General features: G+C 43.3%; 1 non-coding gene across 1 annotated transcript; it reads right to left on the minus strand.

Moving 5' to 3' along the window:
• Positions 1–2866: 2866 nt before the first annotated feature.
• TRNAR-CCU (transfer RNA arginine (anticodon CCU)) lies at positions 2867–2939 on the minus strand. The gene has a single exon. It is a non-coding gene; the product is annotated as a tRNA-Arg (tRNA).
• Between the last annotated feature and the right edge of the window lie 4251 nt (positions 2940–7190).

The raw sequence follows: 7190 nt of genomic DNA on the forward strand, positions 1-7190 counted from the left end.
GCTAGAGGATTAGGCACACATAACAGGAAAGGCACTGCAATGGATCAGAGAATACCTGACAGGGAGGCAACAACGAGTCATGGTACGTGACGAGGTGTCAGAGTGGGCGCCTGCGACAAGCGGGGTTCCACAGGGGTCAGTCCTAGGACCTGTGCTGTTCTTGGTATATGCGAACGACATAACGGAAGGGATAGACTCAGAAGTGTTCTTGTTTGCAGATGATGTGAAGATAATGAGAAGAATCAAATCGGATGAGGATCAGGCAGGACTACAAAGAGACCTGGACAGGCTACAAGCCTGGTCCAGCAACTGGCTCCTTGAGTTTAACCCTGCCAAATGAAAAGTCATGAAGATTGGGGAAGGGCAAAGAAGACCGCAGACACAATATAGTTTAGATGGCCAAAGACTGCAAACCTCACTCAAGGAAAAAGATCTGGGGGTGAGTATAACACCGAGCATATCTCCTGAGGCGCACATCAATCAGATAACTGTTGCAGCATACGGGCGCCTGGCAAACCTACGGATAGCGTTCCGATACCTCAGTAAGGATTCGTTCAAGACTCTGTATACCATTTACGTCAGGCCCATACTGGAATATGCAGCACCAGTTTGGAATCCACACCTAGTCAAGCACGTCAAGAAATTAGAGAAAGTGCAAAGGTTTGCAACAAGACTAGTCCCAGAGCTACGGGGATTGTCCTACGAAGAAAGGTTCAGGGAAATCGGCCTGACGACACTGGAGGACAGGAGGGTCAGGGGAGACATGATAACGACATATAAAATACTGCGCGGAATAGACAAGGTAGACAAAGACGGGATGTTCCAGAGAAGGGACACAGACACAAGAGGTCACAATTGGAGGTTGAAGACTCAGATGAATCAGAGGGATGTTAGGAAGTATTTCTTCAATTATAGAGTAGTCAGGCCGTGGAATAGCCTAGAAAGTGGCGTAGTGGAGGCGGGAACCATACATAGTTTTAAGGCGAGGTATGATAAAGCTCATGGGGCAGGGAGAGAGAGGACCTAGTTGCAATCAGCGAAGAGGCTGGGCCAGGAGCTATGACTCGACCCCTGCAACCACAAATAGGTGAGTACAAATAGGTGAGTACACACACACACACACACACACACAAAGACAGCAAACCTCACTCAAGGAAAAGGATCTTGGGGTGAGTATAATACCGAGCACATCTCCTGAGGCGTGCGCCTCAGGAGATGTGACGCAGCATATGGGCGCCTGTCAAAACTGCGAACAGCGTTTGGATACCTCAGTAAGGAATCGTTCTAGACTCTGTACACCGTGTACATCAGGCCCATACTGGAGTATGCAGCACCAGTTTGGAACCCACACCTGGTCAAGCACGTCAAGAAATTAGAGAAAGTGCAAAGGTTTGCGACAAGGCTAGTTCCAGAGCTAAGGGGAATGCCCAACGAAGAAAGGGTAAAGGAAATCGTCCTGACGACACTGTAGGACAGGAGGGTTAGGGGAGACATGATAATGACATGCAAAATACTGCGAGGGATTGACAAGGTGGACAGAGACGGATGTTCCAGAGATGGGACACAGAAACAAGGGGTCACGATTGGAAGCTGAAGACTCAGACGAGTCACAGGGATGTTAGGAAGTATTTCTTCAGTCATAGAGTTGTCAGGAAGTGGAATAGTCTAGCAAGTGATCTAGTGGAGGCATGACAAGGTATGACAAAGCTCAGGGAGCAGAGAGAAGCTAGTAGCGATCAGTGAAGGGGCGGGGCCAGGAGCTGAGTCTCGACCCCTGCAACCACAATTAGGTGAGTACACACACACACACACACACACACACACACACACACACACACACACACACACACACACACACACACACACACACACACACACACACACACACACGCACGCACGCATGCACGCATATACAACAGGCCTAGTGTCTACTCGACATGTGCCTAGGGCAAAATGGTACCTAACAAAACAGGCCAAGTGTCTAATCGACAAGTGCCTATGACAAAGTGGTAACAAAGTGGTAACTAACACACACACACACACACACACACACAAAATACTGAGAGGTATAGAGAAGGTGGACAGAGACAGGATGTTTCAGAGATGGGACACAGCAAGGAGGGGCCACAGTTGGAAGCTGAAAACTCAGATGAACCATAGGGATGTTAGGAAGTATTTCTTCAGTCACAGAGTTGTCAGGAAGTGGAATAGCCTGGGTAATGATGTAGTGGAGGCAGGATCCATACATAGCTTTAAGAGTGACCGGGTAGCGCCAGGTGAAGAGGCGGGGCTAAGAGCTGTGACTTGACCCCCGCAACCACAACTAGGTGAGTAGACACACACACACACACACACAAGAGATATATTGTACTCGTCAGAATATATACAGTGCATATATGATGTTTACATTTTTATATATTTTATATTTTACATAATTAATATTTACATATTTATTATTTTTTATTTGTTAGTTTAATAAACTCAAGGTTGTTGTAGCAACAACGTAGATAAACTACACTGATCGACTTCATTGGATTTCCACAAGTTAAATCTTTTTACATCATACATGAGAAGCACTAAACTCGTCAAAGTCTTACACCGCCTAGGGAATGGGAGGTAATCTGACTAGTCCAAAGAATGAAAGAGCAACTCCAACTCTTAGGATCAAGAGCCATTCACCAGCATCAAGCCACCCATTGTGTAAATGTAAAGTGTTGTCTGAAAAGCAATGTACTTAGTTTACCTAAACATTATTATAATTATTGTTTGTCTATACAGAGAGTAAGTTAATTAGGCAGGTAACATGGCAAAAATGTGCATCGAGTCGAAAATGCAATTAAACAACATATTCGAAAAATACTTAGTGAACCCCTGGTGGGACTCGAACCCACAATCCTTGGCTTAGGAGGCCAATGCCTTATCCATTGGGCCACAGGGGCTTGACATGAGGGTTCTTACCTGGTGAAATTTGAATAAATTTTAGTCTTATATAGTATGTAAATTTTTTTTTGTATTATTTGTTTGCATTATCCCAATTGAAGCCACTAAGCATAAGGAATCAAAGTTTTTTAGGTTACCGTTAACGTATAGAAACTAAACGATAGTGCGAGGCAGTGGAAGGTTTTGTACGATAGTGTACATGAAGTGAAGGATTATTCTTGGGGTTTTTAACCCGGGAAAGTTAGGATGTCATCGAGGACAGTCTTATTTCAGTTCCGGTCCTTTAATCCTCTCCCCCAGGATTCGACCCACAACAGTCGCCTAACACTCAGGTACCTACTTGCTGCTGGGTGAACAGGGGCAGCAGGTGTAAGGAAGCATGCCTAACGTAGGTAGACGTTGCTGCTCGTGCCGGGGATCGAACCCGAGTCCCTCAGTATGTGAGCAGGACAAGTTAAAGCGGACATTTGAGGATAGCAGTCAGCAGCAGGGAAACAATTCTAGGTGCCTTGATGCCAGTGAATAGCTCTTAATCCAGGGAATTAGAGCTATCCTCCATTTGGTATGATCACTAATTGCCTCCCAACCCCCAGACGCTGTATGCCTCTTATTGGTTTAGCGCTTCCCTATAAATATAATACGAGCAGGGAGAGCAAACGAGGGCGTGGCTTGAGTACACGAGCACTGGCGGCGGCGGTGGGGACAGTGAGCCCGTGGGCGGGATGGTGATGATGATGGTAGTGGTGGTGGTGGTGTTGGCTGTGTAGGTGGTGATGTTGGAGGGTGAGCCTGTGGGTAGGAGTGGTGGAGGTTGCGACTGTGGTGGTGGTAGTAGTGATGGTGGTTGAGGTTGAACCCAGTGTGTATGTGTGTGTCTGGCTGCCAGAGTTGTCTAGCCACCATCACATTCATCACCCTTCTTGTCCCTCTTCATAGATTTAGGTCAGATTTACACGCGTTTTTACATATTCGGTATTGCGCTTTACGTTGTTTTATATAATATATTATTGACTGATTTATATAAAATATGGATTTGTATAATGATCGTCCTCCTCCTCCTCCTTGATCGCAAATATGATTGCTGTAGTGAAATGCTAGAAATTTATATTTCATAAAAACATTGTTTTATTTAATAAATAATCATATGATTGTTTATGTTTGCGTATGGTGAAATGCTATGAATTTATTGATGACATTAGGCTTTATAATCAAAATTACATAAATGAAAAATTTCTTATCACGTAGCAGTTTGCTTTTCATAAAAATGTAAGTCAGAAATGTCACTGGTATTGTTACGAAAATGAGGATAGCTTGAACTGCATACGAAAAATTATTTTGATTATGGTGCATACGAAGTGTGTGGCTAACCTTCTATATAGGTTATATGGGGGAACACCCAGTTTATGGCTACACTAATTTACATGAGTTACATGGCGGAAACACCCGCAGTGTGTAGCCTATACTATTTTACATCTGGTTGGATTTGAGAAGGACTTTCAGTGTTCCTTCTTATGTAGTAGCAGCAGCAACTATGTGATGGCAGGGTTTATTATTTTGAGGAGGATTCTTGCTAAGACATCAGAGATGATAAAGCTGCCTTTATTTTGCTTAATTGTGTTAGAGTTACATGGTAAGAACCCCTGTACTGTCTATGTATTGTTTATTTATGAACACATCGGCCGTTTCCCACCAAGGCAGGGTGGCCCGAAAAAGAAAAAACTTTCATCACTCACTCCATCACTGTCTTGCCAGAGGCATGCTTGCACTACAGTTATAAAACTGCAACATTAACACCCCTACTTCAGAGTGCCGGCACTGTACTTCCCATCTCCAGGAATCAAGTCCGTCCTGCCGGTTTCCCTGAATCCCTTCATAAATGTTACCTTGCTTAAACTCCAACAGCACGTCAAGTCCTAAAAACCATTTGTCTCCATTTGCTCCACGTTCACGCATACTTGCTGGAAATCCAAGCCCCTTGGACACAAAACCTCCTTAACCCCCTTCCTCCAATCTTTCCTAGGCCGACTCCTACCCCGCCTTCCTTCCACTACAGATTTATACACTCTCGAAGTCATTCTATTTTGTTTCAGCCTCTCTACATGTCCAAACCATCTCAACCCCCTCCTCAGCCCTCTGCATAATATCCAAACTACGGATTCTCTGCATTATATTCACACCACACATTGCCCTCAGACATGACATCTCCACTGCCTCCAGTCTTCTCCTTGTTGCAACATTCATAACCCATGCCTCACACCCATACAAGTGCACCACTCACCTTTTTCCCCTTGTTAATTCTATGAGTCACCTCATCCTTCATAGACTCATCTGCTGACACATTAACTCCCAGATATCTGAGCACATTCACCTCCTCCATACTCTCTCCCTCCAATCTGATATCCAGTCTTCAGTTACCTAATTTTTTTGTTATCCTCATAACCTTACTTTTTTCATATTCACTTTTAATTTCCTTCTTTTACATACCCTACCAAACTCATCAACCAACCTCTGAAACTTCTCTTCAGAATCCCCCAAAAGCACAGTGTCATCAGGAAAGAGCAACTGTGACAACTCTCACTTTGTGTTAGATTATTTATCTTATAACCCCACACCTCTTGCCAACAACCGAGCATTCACTTCTCTTACAACTCCATCTATAAATATATTGAACAACGGTGGTGACTTCACGCATCCCTGTCAAAGGCCTACTTTTACTGGAAAATAATCTCCCTCTCGCCTACATACTCTTAACCTGAGCCTCACTATCCTCGTAAAAACTTTTCACCGCTTTCAGTAGCCTACCTCCTATTTCATACATTTGCAACATCTGCCACATTGCCCTCCTATCCACTCTATCATATGCCTTTTCCAAATCCATAAATGCCACCAATACCTCTTTACCCTTATCTAAATACTGTTCACCTATATGTTTCACCGCAAACACTTGGTCTTCACACCCCCTAACCATCCTAAACCCTCCTTGTTCATCTGCTATCCTGCTCTCCGTCTTACTCTTAATTATTTCAAAATAACTCTACCATACACTTTACTAGGTATACTCAGCAGACTTATTCCCTTATAATTTTTACACTCTCTTATATCCCCTTTGCCTTTATACAAAGGAATTATGCATACTCTCTGCCAATCCCTAGGTACCTTACCCTCTTCCATACATTTGTTAAATAAAAACACTAACCACTCCAAAACTATATCCCCACCTGCCTTTAACATTTCTGTGTTTATCCCATAAATCCCAGCTGCTTTACCCCTGCAGCAAATGGTTAGTAGACAACAAACTATCATTACACCTAGGGAAAACTGAAGCCATTCTCTTTGGAACGAAACATAAACTGAGAAGGGTAAATAATTTTAATGTTCAGTGTAATGGGGACTCCATCACTTTGGTTTCATCAGTTAAATATCTGGGAATCCCCTTTGACCCATGCATGTCAGGAGAATTGATAGGGAACAGTGTAGTAAAGAAAGCGAATGTCAGGCTGAAGTTCCTGTATAGACAAGCACGGTGTCTACCTACTGAGGCTCGCAGGACCCTATGTCTAGCCCTTATACAATGCCATATGGATTACGCTTGCTCTTCTTGGTACTCTGCCTTGACAAAAAAAACTGAAAGATAGACTGCAAACCACCCAGAACAAAATCGTAAGATTCATCCTGGGGCTGGGACCAAGAGAACATGTAGGCCAGGATGAATTACAGCAGTTGGATATGCTGAATGTTGAAGACAGAGTAAAACAACTGAAGCTAAATCATGTTTATAAAATTGCTCACGAACAGTGTCCAGAATATCTTGCTGTCAATTTTGTCAAGGTTGGGAACCAAAGCAATCATAGTACTAGGGGGAGAGAGCACAACTTTGTAGTACCCACAGTCAGTGGCCAGGCTTCAAACACCTTTTATTGTACAGCAATAAAGGAATGGAACAGACTACCCACAAATGTCAAGGCCAGTCATAGCTTGAACCAGTTCAAGAAGACTGCCAAAAAGTGTCTGATGAATGAAGCAACAGAAAGGGAGGGGAATGATTTTCTATTTTTTAGCTAAAATACGTGTAAATTTTACCTTATCCCTAGTAATGACCCTCGTATTGTAGATAGTCGTAATGACCCTCGGGTAGTAGATAGTCTTAATGACCCTCGTATTGTAGATAGTCTTAATGACCCTCGTGTAGTAGTCTTTTTAGTATGATAATAAGATGTTATCTTCATTATAGAATAATAAGAAAATATTAT

This window comes from Cherax quadricarinatus, chromosome 37 (genome assembly GCF_038502225.1).
Source record: "Cherax quadricarinatus isolate ZL_2023a chromosome 37, ASM3850222v1, whole genome shotgun sequence".
NCBI lineage: Eukaryota > Metazoa > Arthropoda > Malacostraca > Decapoda > Parastacidae > Cherax > Cherax quadricarinatus.